The following is a 21238-nucleotide window of genomic DNA, read 5'->3' as shown; positions in this document are numbered from 1 at the left end:
ACCTAATTCTCAGAAAAGAGAACTTGTGACTCCTTTTAGAAGTTATGCTTTGTATTAGAAATTTTAACTAAAGAATATCAAAAAATATAAATCCCACAGATCTAGCATGATGCAGAGGAAAAGTGGTTTCTGAGGTATATTAATACACTCAGGAATCTATCTTGCTCTTCCTTTTTACCATTTTGGTCAACGGAAGTATCTTGTATAGACTAGGCATCACAATCACCTCAGCCTATAAAGATTAAATAATTTATTTGTTTTAATTATACCTACATTTTACTGTCTAAATTCAACGTCAAGTAGGAAGAAATTTTAAATATTGATTGCCTCTGGAAGGGGAAAGAAATTTATAAACTACTGATCAAAACCCTAGTAAAGTTTGTGAACAAATTTACAAAATATGTGAACCTAATAGAACCTAAGATAAAGCCCTAAATTTAGAAAAAAAAATTGATCCCATACAGAAAAGCCTAATTATAAGCACAAAATAAACATTAAACATTTCATCCTTCCCTTTTACTGATTATAATTCTATATGGTTGATTCCATAAAGTAATAACAATAAGTTGTTTTTTATATAGTCAATAGAATTCCTCATGCTAACTAGTAACAAATGGAAAAAAATTCCCTAAAGTAAAAAAAAAAAAAAAGATTTTATAAAGTTATGTGATTACTTGAATCATGATTTATTAATTAAAGAAATGAAAATTTTAATTACAATGCAAGAAGTTTGTGAACACTTAAGGGAAACATTTCAAATATATTTTCCTCTGTCCATAAACTTCAATGATAAATGGGAAAAAGTGAAAACTTGTAATATTCTGAAGATCAATGATAAAAACTTGCAATTAATTAAAGGAGCTGCTGAAATTAAGTGAACATCTGGCAATTAATTACTTTTATTCGAGAAAATAAGTTCAGTGAACCAATAAGTTCACTGAGTTGCCCGTTAACTAGTCATCTTTCAATTTAAATCTTAAGAAAAACAATACTGCTTCTTTTACATACAAAAGAGTAAAAAAGTGCTTACATTTAATGAATTATTGTACTGTACTGAATATTAATAAAAACTAAGCAGTTTTTGTTTTAAGTTCTTAATGTTTTATATGCCAATTTCCCTATAAACTCACTATTAATAAAGTTAGTATATAATAAAATAAAAACCATATAATTTTATATTTTAAAATCCTAATGTACATGCTTCATTAAAAATAGAAAGTTTTTTGATTTGAGAAATTTCAAGGTAATAAGTACTTTCTTCAAAGAAAGTACTCTTGACAGCTAATGAAAAGATTTTGAGGTAAATCAATTTTTCTTAATGGAAGAATTGAATGGCATATAAATATTCATGTTGGTTAAGTGTGGTAAGCAATCAAAGTTCATACAAAAGAAACTGAGAGGAAATAGTGGTAATCTTCATAGGGTACATCTTATGAAATAATTTTGGCCGTACCACATGCCCCAGAGTATATTTGCTACTCACATAGATAATATAGGGTTTAAAGAATTCTGTAAATTCCAACACTTTTACAATATGATCAGAATTGTAACTTGAAGTTTTCAAACTCCTTTCACACAGCATCCATTTTTATTGTTATCCTCACAACAACTTCTTGAAAATGACAAAACTAGTATCAAGTTTAATTTTCTTATCTTAAACCTTATTGATGATTTCTTCAATATTAATATTATGATAAAGGGCAAGGTAGACATAACAGTTCACTCCTCTTGAGCATTTTATTATATTGTTGATGTATTCAGAAGGTAGCTATGGAACATTTAAAGGCCTCTTGGTAGAATTTCAAAGTTATCCTCAAGTTGTCTTCAGGGTTTCTTCACCAGAATAAGAACAGAAAATTCTACAGGGAAAATTGACACTTTGATTCATATTAACTGGGCCTATGAATCTTCAAACTATCTGCCATTTTAGTGAGTTACTGATTGTGGCATATTTAAAACTCTACCAAGAATGTATTTTTTAAATTCCCATTCCATTCTATTTGAACAATCAATACTTTGCTAAATTTGACTGTCAAACTTAGCTCCCATATTTGGCTAAGAAGTAATCATCATCATGCATATGATTTAATGTACAAGGCAAAAATTTAAAACACAGTTAAGAGCATTTGTCTACTAAAATATGTTTGACTTTATTATGGGCATAATGTACTACCATTTTCAAAGAAATCTGATTACAAAATATTACATAGACTGAAAATGTTTATTGAAAGACATACAAAATGGATACTCAAGGACACAGAATTGCCTTTTCACTCTGGATAAGAGTTACTCTGTAAAAAATATATTTATGCACTCTATGGAGGATAAAGGAAATAAGAGTGTATTATGTTCAAGAGCCTAGTTCTTTGAGATTAAAGTATATTTGTTGCCACTGAAACAGTAAGGCCAGCCATAATAGAAAAGCAAATATTAGAAATTGGAGGAAAGGACAAAATGAATGTCTAAAGTAAGATGTTGTTAATAACTATTGATATTTTAAAATAATAGGATTTTAACAAGTTATTTTCATCCTCATTAAATTGAAATATTAATAATAGTAATTCCAGAAAATTTTGTTTGCTATGGCCTTGAAATTGAATAGTTATTAATATTCAACATATACTATTTTTCAAATGACAGGAAAAGTTCTCTGAATAAAAAACAAATGAAGATGCCATTAATAGGAGGAAAAAAGAAATTGAATCATTCTCAGATTGAACTTTGAAGCCTAGTTTACTTGTGCTTATTACTATTTCTGGTGTGCAATAAGCAGTGGTACTCATCTCAGTTATTTTTGGTAGATAATTATGTTCATTAAGAGAATAGGATAGGAAAATAAGGATTGTCCCACCCAGAAAGCATCTGCTATTTCCACACTTTAAAATTATTTCTTAATGGCATGAATTTTAATATAATGAACAACTCTTGTTATACTTGCCAACAAATAGTTCTAAAACAATAGTTTCAAATATGAATTATACAATAGAATATGTAGATCTAAACAGTCTACAAGTGCACTAAAGATGAATTACAGGTAATGATTCAAATAATGAAATGCTTAAAAGTCTATAGTCTTCTCTGAGTTTCATAAGATTATCATATCAAATATTTTAAGAACTGACTCTGAAGCATTTATATATATATACTGAAGTTTTGACCATGATTTTAAAAGTGGAAGGGAGCAATTGTGATATTTTTGAAGGAATACTTGTGATTCAAAACCCTTTCTCCTTCCTTGGGTGTTTAAAATAGAAATTCTCAATATATAGTTTAGAAACACTTTCTTTGATTAATCAAAAATGTATTTTTATATCTAAGGCTTGGGAGGTTAATATCACTTTAATCCAAAGATCTGTATTTCCTTGTCCTCTTAGGAAGCTTATTTTATTTGTCAAATATTTTTAAATTGCATTTCAAATTTATTACCCAAACAACATAAGGAAACACCTTTATTTAATAAAAGACAAAAGTCATAGCATAGTCATGTTCATGAAAAAAAAAAGACTCAGCTTTATTTATCTTGCTGTGTAATTTCTCTCACTTCTCTATCTGAAAATGATGTGAACATTCATTAGGAAAAAAAAAGTACACGTTTAAAATTGAAATATGAACCAGGCCTATTGAGAGAAATAGCAGCTCTTAACTGGACAGTGAAAAGACTGAAAATTGTTCTACAGAATGCAGAGAACAAAGATGAAGATGATAATATCAACTTACATTATTTGCAACATGCTATAGAAAGTTCAAAACATACTCAAGCATTTAATTCATTTCATTTTTCATAGTACCCCTTTAAGGTAGCAAAATGTACTTCAACAATCTGCCATTTTAAAATATGCATCACAAATCAGATTTTTATGCATTAAATAAAAAATAATATACTATTATATATTATTAAAATCTAGCCCTAAATTTGGTTCTCTGAAGAATGCATTGCTATTCATTTTATGCTCTTTTTAGAAAAGCCTACGCATTAAAATATCTGGAATTAGAAATGAATACAATTTCTTTTAACACACTATGCTTTGATTTATAGTATTGAATGTATAAGAAACAAAATTGACAGATAAAAATGCATTATATAGCTAGAAGACTTAGTATAGAGATAAAATAAATTGTCTGAAAATACATACACATAATCTTATACATCTTACCCTTTCACCAACATGTAAGTTAGAAGAATGGTGCATGTTGATGTATTCAGAATTTAGAACAAAAGTTATTCTCCTTATTTATTTACAAATTACATTTTAACTTGAGAAATTTATCTCAATTTTTAAAATTTTGGATCAGTGCATTGTGGTTTTAAGCTTAACCAAGGAAGATAATGACAACTAAGGAAAAAATGTTGCCACTCTCATTTTTATAAAATATCTAAAATTTTATTTTGATTGAAATAAAAAATAAAAATTTACATTTTGTATGTTCATAATGTGAATATCAACCAATTTGAAATACATACCCTGTTATTCTATTACATTCTTCAAGATTAATTTACCCTCGACTGTTTTAAATGTCAAAAAATTTAATTTTAAATATGAATCTGTGTGTATGTGTGCACGTGTGCATGTGCACATGTGCGTGTGTGTGTGTGCTTTACTGGCAGTTGAACCCAGAGGTGCTCTACCACTTTGTTACATCCGCAGTCCTTTATATTTTTTGAGATGTCCCACTAAATTTCTTAGGCCGGCCTGAAATTTGGGATACTCCTGCCTGGGTCTCCTGAGTAGCTGTGATTATAGACATGTGCCACTGTGCCTGGCTAAATCTTCATACTGTACCTAATTTTCTGCAACATATATGCTGAATACCTAACAAGGACAAATCTATGTCACTTAGTGTTTAGTAGATATGAAGAATGTGCCATACAAGTCATCGAAAACGGCAGTGAAATTTAAATGTTGTAATGTATTAAATTTTAACTTGTTTGATGCCTACCCAGATCAGCAACTCTCAGAATCTGAGAAGGTAAGTTAAGATGTGGTTGGATTACATCCTTTATGTTCTGTGAGATAATTGATTTGATCTTATCTTTAAGCAATTAATAAATACCCACCATAGGCATAATAAAAATTTAAATTACTATTTGTCATTATATCTTTCACATGACTTAAAGTAAAATTAAGACATAGACAATGGAAAATTTGTACTATGTAGCACACAATGTAGAATCTTATGTTAAATATCTATTTAAGATCATTTTCCTTTTTTTATTATTATTAAACAAGTCCACATTTGAGAACACTTTGTCTGACCAGAAAATGACTGGTGGAGGCCTCACTCCATGCCTTTTCCCTCCCCGACTTTGTCCTAAATTATTTCCACTGAAAGATATAGTTAAGCATAGTAGGATAAAATTCCCTAGTTGAACTTAAACAACTGGATCATGATCAAATCCACAGTTAAGAGATACCAGAGTGCACTATTAATAATCTGCAAAGTAACCTATTAAAGTTAAATAATACCCAAAATTATAAAACTCCTGCCTCCTGTGACATTGCTTACAGTCCTCATTACTCATAAGCCAATTTGGTGGTTCTATTTCTAGGTGAAAACATGTACAAATACCTTATGATATTTTGTGTATGTAATTGTGACACTCAGGTTTGTAAATTTCTCAACAAAAACTTCATTGATCAGGAATGAAAATAAACTTGGGAATTGACTGGGTCAAACACTACTTACTTAATGGCAGTATCAAACTAGCACACACCTGTGATGGTAAGTTTTTACACTAATGTCCTTAAAACACAAAAGGAACAAAAGTTCCATTATTAAAAATCTTGTTTTAGGAGCAAACTATAAAATTCTGATGTTAAAAATATGGGCATCCACATCAGATTCATAAATTATCAACCCTAAGAAACATGAATTCACATACATCTGAGTGTTATTTCCTAAACTAATTTCATGCTATAATTTGATGTAAGTTAAGTATCAAGTTTAGATCCTCATACTGAATAAAAATAATGTTTATTTCCTGAAATAGAGTTCTGTATTTTCTAATAGATGCTGTCTTCCAACTTTGAAAAACTTAATTTTTTCTAATTCAAGACAAATCCCTCAGTCTCTTAAGAAATAATCTGAGAAATTTCAGGAAAATAAGAAATTGCATCTTAAAAGGCATATATATTTATAATCCTTCTAAAGAAAGGATTGTAAAAAAAGTAAATATCAGCCAATAATACCCTTTTTACTTAGCATATTCTCTTGTTATTAAACAAAGGAAAATTCTCAGGGTAGTTTTTCTGATGATAAAAGTACCTTGCATTTTCGTAGCATTGTATCACATGAAAATATTTGCATTTATTGAGCTGGAGTGCCACCTATGGAAGTCCATTATTCACTCAAGTATTTATTAAGCATCTACTATGTGTGTGTGTGTCTCTCTCTGAAGGACACAACAGATCCTAGATTGAAAGAGATAGAGTACCTACCTGATAGAGCTAACATTGCAGTTGAGAAGCCAAACATTAGACTATAAAGAAATAAAAAAGTGTAAAGGAATAGAAAGTGACACAGGACAAAGGCAGATAGGACTAACTTTAGACAGGGCAGTTAGGGAAGATAACTTGAAGAAGTCAAGACCTTTACAAAGTCACTCAGTCTTCCACATAAGTTAAGAGCCAGAGGTGGTTAGTCATTCCATATCTGTAGATGAGTATAGAAGTACACAGCAAAGAGTGGTCATTTTGTCCGTGATGCTCATTTTTTAACTTGATAAACATTACATGCCTGCAGTATATTAGATCTTTGTGTTAATTTTTCATAACTGTGACCAAAATACCCAACAAGAACAACTTAGAGGAGAAAAAGTGTTTTGTTTCTTTGCCTCACAGTTTCAGTCCATGGTTGGCGTGCTCTATTGCTCCGAGCTCAAAGTGAGGCAGAATATCATGGTGGAAGGGTGCTTTGGAGGAAAGCAGCTCATCTTGTGGCATCCAGAAGCAGGGGTGAGGGAAGGACCATGGGGAAGATTCATTCTTTCAGGGCACCCCCAGTGACCCACTCCCTCTGCCATGCCACACCTGTCTACAGTTACCACCCAGTACATTCAAACTAGGATGAACTGATTAGGTTACAGTTTTAATTATCCTTTTACCTCTGAATAGTCCTACTTTAACACAGGAGCTTGGGGCACGCCTCACATCCAAACTATAACAACCTTACATTTATTAAGGTAAAAATAAACCTTGTCCTGACTTTGGAGGAAATGTAAAAGAACACCAAGGATTATAGTATATTATAGCACTTTATATAAGAGATGTTCCTTATAGGAAAATTACATCATGCTTAGAAGACTCAAAGAAGGTAGATGGGAAAATGATCATGTGAAGTGGGCTGGTGACTTTTTTCCCCTGCAGGTCTGTCAGTTATCACATGGCAAAGACATGACAGAGTTGTGATTGGAAATCATACCTCCTGATCATTGGCCAAATTTGCTTTCCAGTAATCTCTACCAATTCATAAATCTTATTGAGAAAAAACTTCATTTTGATATAATACTCCTATGAAAGCAACCATATTTTAATGTTCATTACAGTAAATTATGATCAAAAAAGAACTTATTTAAGAAGAATCTGGAAAGGAAAATCTGCCTTTAGTGATCTTATGTTCAGATACTAGAATTTTAAAAACATGATAGAAAGTTCTTGAATATTGATATATAAACCCCTACATTAAAATAACCTCACTATTATCCTTAAATGGTAAAAACAGTTTACTCTTTTCCAATAAACATGAAACCCAGGTACACATTGAGAAGATTAGCTGTGTTTCCTAAAGCTAGATAGTATTGTTGGTACTTTCGAAAGGAGGTAGGAATAATTTGAATGATGCATACTTTAGGAAGTAATGTCCTTCTTTCAATATCCAAGGATGGCATAAAACATCAGTTAAAACACTGTGGACAATTGCACATACACTGAGGGCTAGTGGGACCTTATATAAAAACTTATGTTATTAGTATATGGAGTAGGCAGAGACCCTTGGGTGTGAATTAGAGTTGACAACCCATTGACCCAAAATATGTTTTCTTTTATGGCTTGCTGCCATAGCCCCCCACATAACCTACACTCTTGGGTAAGTTCTATAACAATGCAAGTGTATTGGAAAAGGGGCATTATACCATTCTCATCTTTGTGCAAATTAATTCATCTTAGTAAACCTAATGAAGACAGAGATTTGAGTAATTAGAATCTGAAGAGAATACTAAATCAAGAGAAAGGACCAAAAGTAAATAATGACAGTAGCTCCAGAACAAAGACCTCGTAAAGAATTACAAAATTTTGGGAGATTGAGACCTGCGTATACCTGGCTGGGAAAGTATGAAGAGGGACATCATTACAGAAATGACGGTGACAGAAATTCTGGAAAAGCAACAGTGCAGTTCACCTTCATATGTTTCTTCTCATATATTTTTTCATGTTCTATTCTTGCTTCATTTCCTTTCTTTCCATCATCTGCCTCTTTCATACTTCCTGTTTATTTTCTGTTTACCATACTTCCTGTTTATTTTTACCAGACTTTCTGTATTTTCATTCTGACTCCCTCTTTCTCTTTCTTCAGTCTTTAGTCAAGATTTTTGCCAGTTTCCAATCCCAAGTGTCAGAACTCATTTCAGCACAATGACTGGAATAAAGGGGGAAAGGCGGGTTGCCATAAGCAAACCAATCAGAAGTACCTTCACCTCAGGTTTCAGTAAGAAATCTGGCCTCACAAAGGAAGCCCCCGTGGGGTAGGGGAGTGGAAGGGAGAGAAAAAATACAGTGCAAAACAGTAGTAGAGTGACTATAATTTATTGTCTAATCTAAGGCCATTTTCACAAGTCAAAGAATGCACTATGAGTAGCTAACAATGGTATAAAACATCTACCCAGGATTTCCCAAGCAATCCAGAAAGTAGGATCACACTTGCTACTACTGGCTGGAAGCTGCCAAAAATCACCTTTGAATCACCCTGTCAATGGCCATATATATAACTCCTCTAGGCACAAAATTAAGGCAGAGTTTATGAAACAGACAACTAGGGAAAGGAAAGAAACTGAGGGGTCATATCTGCCTGGTCTTCATTGTGGTGACAAGAGACTGCCTTTCTGAAACAGTGTTTTGTAATAATAAAGATTTTAACCTGTAAGTCTTGGAAATATCACTAAGAAGATATAACTACTTCATTAAAACAATCCCAACTATAAGAACTATCAGCCTCTGGGTTTTAAAAGTTATGTTTATTGTTTTGCTAGGTAGGTCCAGAATTAAGGAACTCCCTTTTACTGTCTATTTGGTTCATATTGCAATGTGCATTCTTGTTTAGGAGTAAAAGGAAATTGGGTCAGAATTCCACCATGCTTCATTTTACTGCTTTCCTGCTGCTTTTGTAACAACTGATGAGGAAACTCTTTTCAACACTCCACTGCCCCCAGTTACTATTGTGGTGGTGATATGTCCCCAAGGAATTTACACATCTCCGTTCACAAATCCATTCTTTGTAACACAGCCTCTAGAGTCCAGGCCATAGTTCCAGCACATGTGGACCCAATGGTTCTAGTTGCCTTCTTGAACAACTTAAGGCCAGGCCTTTCCAGTGACATACCTAACTGCTTTTCTAGCTCTGATATCCAGAAAATCTTGCAATTAAATTGTCTTTTTCTGTCCTGCTCCTGCCACTACCTTTTTTATTTACTTACTTGTCTTTCTATGATATTTTTAAAAGAGCTTTATCAGCATTAAAATGTGATGTGAAAACTTCCAAAGAACTTTTTCATCAAGACTAGATAATAATTCAGAACTAAAGTCCTGGTAGGAAAGAAGAAGGGACTTCACCTGGAGAAGAGATGACTGACAATAGCTTGGTAAACACTTCCAATTCTAGAGAGCAATGACAGGTGAGCTACTAAGCACTTGAATTCTATTTCTGGTAGAATGGGAAAAGTTGGAACAGTCTTAAATTTTAAAACAAGTTTCCTGGTGGAGGGAGCTTATTTTCTGTCAGAAATATATAATGCCCTAATATTTTATCACAAGTGACTTCTCAGAATATTTTAAGAACATAGCAGTCATATTTTCTTTTGAGTTTTTAAAAGAAGGCATTTGCCATGGCAGTAAAATGTAGTAGTTTTCTAAATTTGATTCTCAAGCAGAATTTTTGGCACCGTGATCAGTTTTTAAAGTCTCCCAATGTTGAATTCATTACAGAATTAAGAAATTAAATTATTTGCAAGAGGTCACATCCAAACTGTTTTTTTTCTAAAGGGTTGTTTCCAACCATCACTCTATTGGTCAACAAAATCCAATATGCACCTCATATATATCAAACATTTCTCCTTAGGAACAACATCCCTGTCTCTCAGCCTTGAACACAGTAAGTATTCTATTAATTTTTGATGGGTAGAGTTATGAACAAGGTGAAAATCTGTGTAGGAAACAGAAGAGAGAATGTTCATCACAGGAGAGATTAGAAGCCATTGTACATTTTATAATCTTAGATTAAATTGATATTGATGATGCTTCTTATCAGTTTATACCTCTTGTTTAACTCATGTAAATTTTTAACAAATCCTCTGCTTAAAGCACAAATAATCCTGAAGTTAGGTAAGACTGTGGTTTCCTAAAGAAGTCAGAGCTAAAAGAGGTTGTTTTTAATGTTCTATTTATATGATTTTAAGATTCTTGGCAAACACCAATGAAGAGTTTCAGACTTACTCTTCTAGTATTGCTAATATGTACATTCTCACTCTGTCCCATAAACGTGATTAAATTGCCAATTTTTGTATTAAAGAACTTTGCGATTAAGAAAATTATATAATGACATAAATCCCCAGAACTTTAGAATTAGAAAAGAACATTTTAGAACATGGTGTTAGAAGAACAGCTGTTGGAGGAGTGAATGACTTTGTAGATGAGGAAACTGATAGCAGATTGAGATTATATAATTTTCCCAAGGTAACTTGGCTTCTTCTCAAAGCAGAATAAAGGCAAGTTTCCTTTCAAACAGGGGCTGGCACAGAGTCTAATGGGTCTTCCTATCATAGAACTTTGTCCGAATCTGAGATGCAGTTTCTATTTTGTGTCGTGGGTTAGAGAACTGAGAAAAGCTTCAAGAGTGTCCCTTCCTAAATGTTACTGGAAGAAGTCATCTATTATTTTTTAAGTAAAAAAGGAAATAATATACACAATTTAGCTACCTCTTAGAGATATGATTAAAATAAGTGAGAAAGAATTCAAAGCATTTAACCCATGATAACGTAAGGGGAGACAAAGCAATCATCCATCCCATGTGGTAGAGTGCCATGTTCACCCTTCGTAATCTGATTCTCCTCATAACATGTCTAGGCAGAACATGTTTTCTTGTAACATGATCTGATAGTAACAGAAGGCAAGAAACCAGGCAGCAATTAAAGTGCTGCTACAAACAATTCAGAGTGGCCCATGCACAGATTTTCAAAAGGACAAAGTGACTGGTTCTACAGGTGATTTTCAATGAACTCCAAGGCACTGATACTATGAGTAGTAATTACACATACCTGTGTGACCTATGCACAAAGGTGAAGCAAAGTTAGGTTCTCTTAGGGAACTCCCTGGCATTTAAATTGGATTTAATGGTTCACCAAATGTGATCGATTTTTTGTCAACCTAATGAAGTATAAGCTTTCATTTTCCTTATTCATTAGCCTATGCAAACTCCTGCCAAAGACCACTTAGAGGCTTTCCTTTGTTAAAGCATAAAGCTAAGTGTTCCCTGATGCATTTTTGCTTCCCAAGAGAGAGTCTACTCCTTGGTAATTTATATCATTTTCTCTTTAGTAATATTGCCCTGTCTGGAATGCATGGTTCATAGTGCAGGATCCAAGTTTTGTTGCAGAATTTGAGGAGAAAGACAGAGGGACAGGGAGTGATTGTTGAGGAATGATACATTGCAATCATATGTTCAAACTTCTTTCATAGTTGTTGAATTTCAAACTAAAATCTCTATTTTCCATAAAGAAATATATATCTTTCACTTTACTCCCCGTCCCTTAGAATTATATAAGATCCCTTACAAGATTCCCTTAAACCATTATTTGCAATACCCCCCAATCTTATTTAGAACATAAATGTTTCAATATTCCCATTAATGTTTTGTTCTTCATCTGCTTTAATCCTTTGGATTCTGAATTTAATTGGAAAATTTCTCCCTAACAAATATATGTATAATTTTCTTTCTTTTATGTTTAAATGCTAAAAAAAGAAATGCTGGACTCATTGTGGATAGCACCTGGTTTATCTGATTGACTACCTGTTTGGAAATGGTGTGTGTCCACTGCAGTTCCATCAGTTGAAAACTCCCTCTTCTTACTCTACATGCGTTGCGGGGACCACACACGTCACACTGTAGAACCTGGCCAGGTAGTAGCACTGATAATGAGTTCATTTGTTCCTTTTCCTGCCCTCATTCCCTTGGTTCTGTCAGAATTGTGTCATACAGAATGACATTTATAAGAAATTATTTTTAAATCCCCCTTTTCAGTCAAAGGAATATCTTAACCAGTATATGTCATGAGCAGAAGGAAAACAAGGAGCCTCTCCAGATGAGAATTTCACAATGCAATCAGATCAGCACCATGTATTTTCATTTGTGCTCTAAAGAACTGGAACCAATGCTCTTTGGACCTGGGATCCTGTCCTAAGGGAAACATAGATCTATTTTTCTAGAGTAAGTATGTTAAGGAGATAGCAAACTCATGGTCAAGTTGGAGTTGAAGTGTTACAGGTTAGGAGTAAAAATAAAAGAAAAAGATGATCGAAAAATCCTAAAAACAGAGCATACTAAGGGAGTGCTTATAATAGAGGTCAAAGTTTATGACAAATCATAGAGCAATTTAACATATCCTTGAAATGAATTTTGGTGCCAATGCCCATTGGAACCTCCTCAGGTAGAACTCTTATTTGCCTTCACAGTCCCCCCAAAAATAATACTTGTCCTAACATAGCCAATATTGAAATTACTAATAAAAAGAAGGAAAGAAAGAAAGAGGGAAGGAAAGATAAAACCTAGTCACTGAAGTTTAAAGAAAGAATAGAAATAGTTTACAGCATCTAGTCTAGAAGGAGAATTAGTCTGACAATAGTGGCAGTTATTTTGTTCTGTTTTATTAGAAACTTAAAAAATCAAAACCCACACGTTTATAGGCAATAAAACCAATTATGCCATATTAAAATAAAAACCGATATGTTAATATTCACACATGTGAGTGTCTTCCAGTTGGGGCAGGAGAGAGAGACCAGATCCCAGACTCGCACTGTAATAACATCATCCAAACAAAGTCACCATGGGGTTTGGAGACTTTTTCTATCCCAGTATGGATCTGGTAGAAGGCAAGTCACTGAAAGAGAGAAAATAATTTGCTGTGAAAATAAAGTTTAACTGCAGTTTTTTTTGTTTTTGTTTTTTTAACTCCAGTTAGTGGTTTTTCTTGGTTATATAACCTTTTGAGAAAATAAATTGTATTGTTTACAAAATGTTTAGGTTTCTTCAAGGACCACAATAAACAGCGAGTAAAAAAATAGATGTTGACAAGTAAATGTTAAACCCTAGTACCGTGTTACATCCCAATAATTGTACATATTGATGGGAGCCGTAATAAACACAGTCCATCTGTCACATTCCGCTTAATCTGTTCAGAGTTGAAGCCTCTGTGAAAACCCACTTTCCTCTCAATGCTGTCAGAAGGGAATTAGGATGCATGTATTCCTGCCCCAACTCTGCCGCTAACCAGCTGCATGGATGTCTTTAAATTATTTAACTTCTCTGAGCTTGAAAACTTGGTCTCTATAAAATAAGAGAGCTTAAACGATCTCTAAGAGAAATTTGCACTCTGGATAGTATGTTCTACTTAGAGAAATAAAGGACATGATGCCTACCTGCAGATTTATAAATAAACCAAAAATTATTAGTCTTTTTTATTCTAGATTTCAACATGTAAATTTATCATTAGTTCATCTATTGTCCCAATTCATCATTCCCTCTCTCTTTTTGGCTTTTCATTCTTTAGATGAAGTAAGCTATTATTTCTTTAATTTATCCTTAATTTTTTTCCCTCATTTGCTGATTGCAAGCATAATATCTCAAGAGGAAGTTTTTTAAAAATCTGAATTTCTGCTAGCAAATGTGTATTAAACATGCCCTAATATTTATCAGGACTTTGCTGACAGGGTCATCGTTGCTTTCATCAACAGTACATCTCGGAGAGGCAGACTAGTTAGGATTGGTATGGTAGAGGTGATAGCTGCAGCAGTTCCATTTCACTGACGTTGACTTTGATGTATGAGGCACCATTGTCATCATGGTCCTGTCATCCCTGCCATCACTATAATCATGACTCTGCACATCCCACATAAGTTTCTAAGATGTTTAGAAAGATATTCTGCAGCTTCAGTAAAAGTCAGGACTCCTTTTCTGGCAACACAATTACCTTCTTGGCGTCTAAGTGTCCACTGAAGACTAAGTAAGAAATCAAGCGATCATTTGCCTTTGTTTTTGGCCTGTAACTACCTTTAAACTGTTATGAGATGAATGTGGAAAAATGGCCTCATCTCAAATAAGTCAGGAGACTAAACCCAGATGTTTTCATAGTATCTGAAAAGACTGTATAGAACTGTTCTCTTTCCACTAAGGAAAGAGCAATAAGAAATGGGTGTGTTCTGTATTAGATTTCAAGTAGTGCTTCCTGATTTAAAAGAATGGGAGAATTTAGAAATAAGAAGAAAAATAACAAAAAGGCTTATGAATCTATGTCATTCTCTCCCTGCACATTCCAATTCTCCTGGCTGTATTTTAGGGTAGGACTGTTTTGGAACACATAAAATTTAAACCAATTTTACATTCTGATTCAGAATTTCATCAAGGCCACTGTTTTTTGAGCTTTTCTAAAATTAAATGGCCTTAGTTACTCATGCCCCAAGCTGCTGATATGACTTTTTCTTTCAGTTATTTTATAAAGGCTTCAATGGAAGCCTTTATTGATGTGACAAGTAAAAACCCAGTCATAGTATGAGAACTAGCCACAAGGTGCCATATAAACCTGGAAAAGTGGCAGGCAGAGACAGGATTGCACATAGTGCAGTTTATTGGGGACTTACAGACAGAAACATGGCCCTGGGTGATAGCACCACAAGTGGATTGGGTGGGAAGGTAAGGGTGTATATAATCATCAGGACAAAAGTGACTTCGTCCAAGCCAGAATGCACTGGGTTTGCATCAGATATGTTGAAGAGGTCAGGCACATTCCCAGGGCCAGGGTCTGATTATAAAGCTCCCCACAGGAACTCTAATGGTTTTGCTGATTACAGCATGATATGAAACTATGCAGGAGAATCTGACCAAGGTTCCCAAGGGGCAGTGCAGGCACTACAACTCCAGATGACTGCAGTCAAGTCCGGTGGAATTCCTAAGACAACTTCAGGGTCCAGGTATATCTTCACCCCAGCTGACCTAGGCATCATATTGTACAGTTACACTTTCTAATAAGATTTTTATCCTTATAAAAACATAGTTTTCCATCCAGTACATTAGGGTAATAAAAAGAAGAAATAAAAGGCATAATGTATTGTTTTCATGAGTCCCCCAAGGGTTAATGCTTCCAAATGCTACTGGTTATTTCATCTTCAGGGCAGACGGGTTTCCCCAATTATGTAGTAAGATCCATAGGAATAGAGAATATGTCTTCACTGTTCTAACCCTGGACTTTTCACTTTCTAACCCTTATTTCTCCCATTGACTCAGAAGTGTACTTGACATGTACTAGGGGCTCTATAAGGTACATAATCAGTTCAAAGTAAGGGAGATTTAGCCCTGATTCTATTCAGTTCTGATTATTACCTACTATATCAATAAGGAAGAATGTGAAATGGCCTAAAGCTTGCTCTGGAAATCCGAAGTGAAAGGCAGAGGCTGGTACACCTTGTTATTACTAAAGAACTCTTGGTACCAGCTCTGAAACTTCTCCTCTGTAGCTCTTCTCTCCAATGCTAGTTCATGCTAGTGAGAGCTCTATTCTTTAAACTATTAAACTACTGATTTTTCCCTGAGTCATAATCTATCCTAAGAAGTTCCAAATACTTTTAAGTTCATCAAGTTTTCCTGAATACTGTTTTTAGAATTTCACTGATGGAGGACATCAGACTGTCTATCTTCTGAGTGTGCTTACAGCTACCCTATCCATACAGCCAGAATAGCACAACCCCAATGTCACATGTGATCATTTTGGCAAATATAAGTTGCCTTTAAATATAGGTTTGAGCATTATTCCTTCCAAGAAAAAAAGCACTGGTAAAAAACGGAGAATAGTATGGTTTTTAAAAATAAGTATAGATATTAGTCTGTCACTCCCTTTAGGATAAATGTGAGCATAGTATTTTCAAACTAATACTATTTGAATCTGGGAAATTTAAAACCAAATAGAGCTGAATCTTTGTCTTTTCTGGTCATACCTTTTTGTGCCTTTTATTTTCAGCATCTATTTCCACAATGCCCACTTAACATTGATTGAAATATCTGATCATCTCTTTTCAAGTAATAAAGAAGTCTTAAAATAAACAACTTCACTCTTGCTGTTAGAGTGAAGTTCACACTAATCGGGATCATCTAAACTTTAAAAAAATCTACTTGGGGAAAATTTAATCGATAAGTAAGAGCTTTCAGATCATCACCCTGAAGGACTTTAAAAAAAATACATGAAAAGCAAAGTATGACTCTTAGCTCAAATTCAAAGAAAGAGAAAGAAAAAATTTAAATTAAGTACACAATTAGGTAGAAAAAAAATCTTTGTTGCCTAAATCAAAGTTCTCTGTGTTACTGAGATGAATGAAACCTATCACACGAAAGTCTCTTTCATGGCTAAATTAGCTTTTACACATTAATACTGGTCATCTCACCTACAGGATCAAGATTACACGTGATTATTATTTTCCATTCAAAGACATTATGCAAATACCAAAGACTAACCCCTTGGAGGAAGACTGGATGGATCCCTCTTGCTTTTGAACAGTAAATATACAATACATAACTAGAAGATCCAATAGGCAAATAATTTGTATAAGCTCAACTCACTTTTTAAAAGCATAAATTACATATAAAATATTATGTATATGTGTCTTTGCTCATTTTCTTGAAAGAAGGTTCAAAACTTTCCCCAGATTTCCTTAAGAGCTAACTATAAATGTCAAAGAAACACTTGCCTCTGAACCTATGTACCCAGACAGATCTGGGCCTAGGAGGGCTAGCCTTATATACTGAGGGCCAGAATTCAGTGCCAGTGGCCCACTTAAGTTCATCTCACCTAAATTATTGCTTGACAAACCTTAAAAATCACTTTCAAAACCTTATACAATTGGGGAGTCAAGGATAAGACCTAAGGTTCTGCATTTCTAACAAGTTTCCATGGAATATTGCTCCTGTTGGCCATGAACCACACTTTGAATAGTGAAGTCTATGCTTCATGTAACAGAAGCCCCTATTCAATCACAGACTAATCAAAAGAAAACAGTTTGGGTATCTATTTTGGCACCATCATGCTGGATATTATGGGAATAAAGAAGACATTTAATCCTTGCATGGAAATTTTCACAATCTAAGTGCAATTTTAGTTAGATGAACATAAATCAGTAAGTTATATCACATTGAATATAATTAAGTATGGAATTTTGTGATATAAATTTTATGTTCAAGGAAAGAAAGGCATAAATTCTGAAGAAAATAATTACTGGCAGAGGGTAGGATTTGAGCTTGAACTCAAAGATACGTAGGGCTTAGGGTTAGGAAAAGAGGGACAGTTTAAAGATAACCACACGCCCAGATCTTAGCACCAGAAATCAGTCTGGAACAGTGAGTAGAGTAGCACAGAGTCGGTTGGGGATACAGTAAAACATAAACATAGCTAATAGGAATGTCTTAAGCTTTTAGGACTAACTATAATTATGTGCATTATTTCTCCCATAAAAGTTGAGCTGCTTTGCATAGTGTCCAGTTAGTTTTAATATTCAGGTTATGTTGGAAAGATTAAGGCAGTTTTTCACTTTTATGCATGTTCTAGCCATGGCACATTTGAAAGTTCAAGGAAAAACATTACAATCAATTCGTGAAGGGCATGATTGCACCTCTCGTCAACTGTAGTTAACTGATGCCATTGCTTTGTTTAATTTTCCTCACACTATCTTCCAGTATGTTTCACAAACCTTCAGGGGAAATAAATTAGTGAGTTACACAACATTAAATTGCACAGAACTTTCTTATCACCACATTAAAAATAATGGAGGGGGGTGATTATAAAAATTCTAATGAAACTGGGTTGCAATAATGACTTCCCTAAAATAAGTGAGTGTGGTTCAGGGAATGAACATATTTTGGTTCTAGACTCAGATTTTTCTACTAACTGAGGTTTAGCTGTCTCTCTGCTGCAAAATAAACAGGCTAAAAAAGTGATGCTTGAGACCCTAAAAACCTAAAACCCTGTAATGATATTGCTTATATTGCTTAAAGGCCTTTTTCTGTGTTTTAAAGCATTATTGGTAGGGGCCTGTTCATACCGGGAAATAGACACCAGAGGGTTCACTCAGTAAAGAGGTCACATTTCTATTTCAAGGTCAAGTCATCTTGACAGCGTAGTCTAGGGGAAGGTCTATGATGGGAAGATTCTCAGCAGAGTTTCCAGGAATAGCAAGCTCCCTGCTTCTACTTGAAATATGAAAACACATTAAGGTCATGTCTATCCTCAGATAAATGTCTGATTGCTCTTTCAAGGAGTCAAAATCCTGCCAGGGTCTAGGTGACCTTGTTTGCTATGTGTGCTTGTACATTCACGGACTACATCAGGACCAAATGTGATCTTCCTGTCTATGTGTGTTTGAATGTCTATGTGTGTTTGAGCACCCTACCCCAAATCAGGAACCAGAAGTATCTCTGTCCACAAACTGCCTCATGTATATTTCTTAAGTAGCTCTCTAAAGACAATCTCATCACTAATAATGATCCATCAATTGGTAAGGGTTTGCAGGAATGAGAAGCAGAAATATTTTGATATTATAAACAGATGTTATTAAAAGCACAGAGATTTATTGTTTCTCACTGGTAAACCAGGGGAAAGCACAGCTCAATAGGTTCCAGAGCAATGTAAGGGAAATGCATCCAAATGTGAGGAAATTCTGGACAGAAAATTCAAAATATTTCGGTTTTGCTCTCCTCAGACTTGCATGTTGCTATATGGAAAGTGTGAGAATCATCAGGAGTCTTTGCACAGTTGTGAAGAAAAGTTACAAATAAATTTGTGGTGAAGGAATACAGGACCACCAAGAGCCTAGTTCTGCAGCCTGTGGGAAGAAACATTTTCTTAAATCAGAATCTGTTGTGCTATTAATTAACCTTTGTAGGTATTGGCATTGTGTTCATTTGGGTTCAAGGGAAAGGAATGTATGCATGGGTGGCTTGTATTTTGCAATCTGTTTACAGTTTTTGTTGCTATTTGAAAGAACATCATGCAAAACGGAACTATAAAAAAAAATCAAGATCCAAGGGGGATGAATCTGTTGCCCTGAGATTGTGCCCAGCATAGTCCAGCACCTGGCCACAAGCCGATTGACGTCAGCTGCAATATTTGACTTCACTAGAAGCCTGGCCAGTGTGGGGAAAGAAACAGATAAGCCCCAGAATTGACTTAGAACTCTGTCAGAGAAGTGTTCTCTGGGAAAGAGCTATTTCTCCTCTTCCTCCGCATCCCACTGAGATGATCTGAGCCTGGAGGCTGCTTTGATGTCAGTAAGAACTTGGCAACCTGATCGGTTTCATGGGGGCAGAATAAGACAAGCAAGAAGCATAGAGCGGAGCCCCTGCCAACTGTGAAAATCTCTAAAACGTAACCAAAACACACACAGAGATGCAGAACACAGTACTCATAGACACGTTTTACAGATGAGAAATGAGATCGATGTGATATCAAGATTTGCCTCTCACAATGCACAGAATCCATCGGAAAACACAGCAGAATGCATGGTTGGAAATGGATCCATTCTGCTTAACCAGAAAAGAAAATGATTTTGGTTTTAGACCAAAGTGAAGAAGAAGTAAGGATGAGAGATGTTGTAAACCCATTAGGAATGCATTGCTTGCCTCTGTTCTTGTTTAATATTTCTTAAAGCTATAAAATTGTATTATGTTAATGTAATGTGCAGGCCAGTTATAACAGCAGCTAATGTGGTTACCTCTCACTGTGCAAGAAAGCATTCGAAAAAGCTGCTGACTGATCACGTGCCGTTCAGCCCTGTTTTCATGACCTGGCGTGGTTTAGGAGCAGTGTATATGTCACAGTGGTGACCATGACCGCAGATTTCCTGGATTCCATAGGAGTGACCCAGCCCCAGGTGTCAACATTAATGTACCCAGGCCTTACTTAGAAAACCTCAGAGCCCTGATTTACAGAGAAGGAATTGGGACTGTCCATACTGTTCCTCTTTGTTTTAGCCAGTTCCCTTCTCCCTCCAACACACACACACACACACACACACACACACACACACACACACACAAAAGCCACTTCGTACGGTGAAATGAAAAAAGGAATAGTTGTAAATTGTAAATGTTAGTTGATAATAAGGAAGTGGGAATTTGTACAAAATCTTAAATGTCAGGTGAAAAAGAGCAAACTTTATCCTGGAAAAAAATGATTTTCGATGGAAAGCAGTAGAAAATGGTATTTTAGAAGAATTATCAAGGAATCCATGTGGAGAATTGATTCAAATGCAGGAGAAACATAGTGAACAGTCTGGAGGCAATTTTCATAGACTGGTGGGTAAGTTGATAAGGACCTGCAGGAGACAGAAGCAATGAGAACAGGAACAAGGTCAAAGGACATTTATGTGAAGACTTACTAGTGACAGAAACAGTGACATACATGTGGTACTTATTGTACTTCCAAAAATGTATATTATACGTATTCTTATGTCTCTGGGAGGTTGGTTCTGCTAGGAGGAAACAGGCACAGGGGGCTTATGAAATGAGCCAAGATACATGGTGAGCAGAACTAAGATGTGAACACAGGTAGTCTGTGTCTCTAGTCCCCTCACTTATCCAGTATACTATATATACCAATTGTCTTCATGGTAAATAGCTATCCCAACACCACATTAAGCTTTTATATGGTGGCATAAAAGAAGGCATTATCAATTATTTCACAAAGGGAAGCATGGGGAGACAATGCTTTGTCTTACTGCTC

Source organism: Sciurus carolinensis, chromosome 2 (assembly GCF_902686445.1).
Source record: "Sciurus carolinensis chromosome 2, mSciCar1.2, whole genome shotgun sequence".
Lineage (NCBI taxonomy): Eukaryota > Metazoa > Chordata > Mammalia > Rodentia > Sciuridae > Sciurus > Sciurus carolinensis.
The sequence above is the reverse complement of the archived record's forward strand: the minus strand, read 5'-3'. Positions refer to the sequence as shown.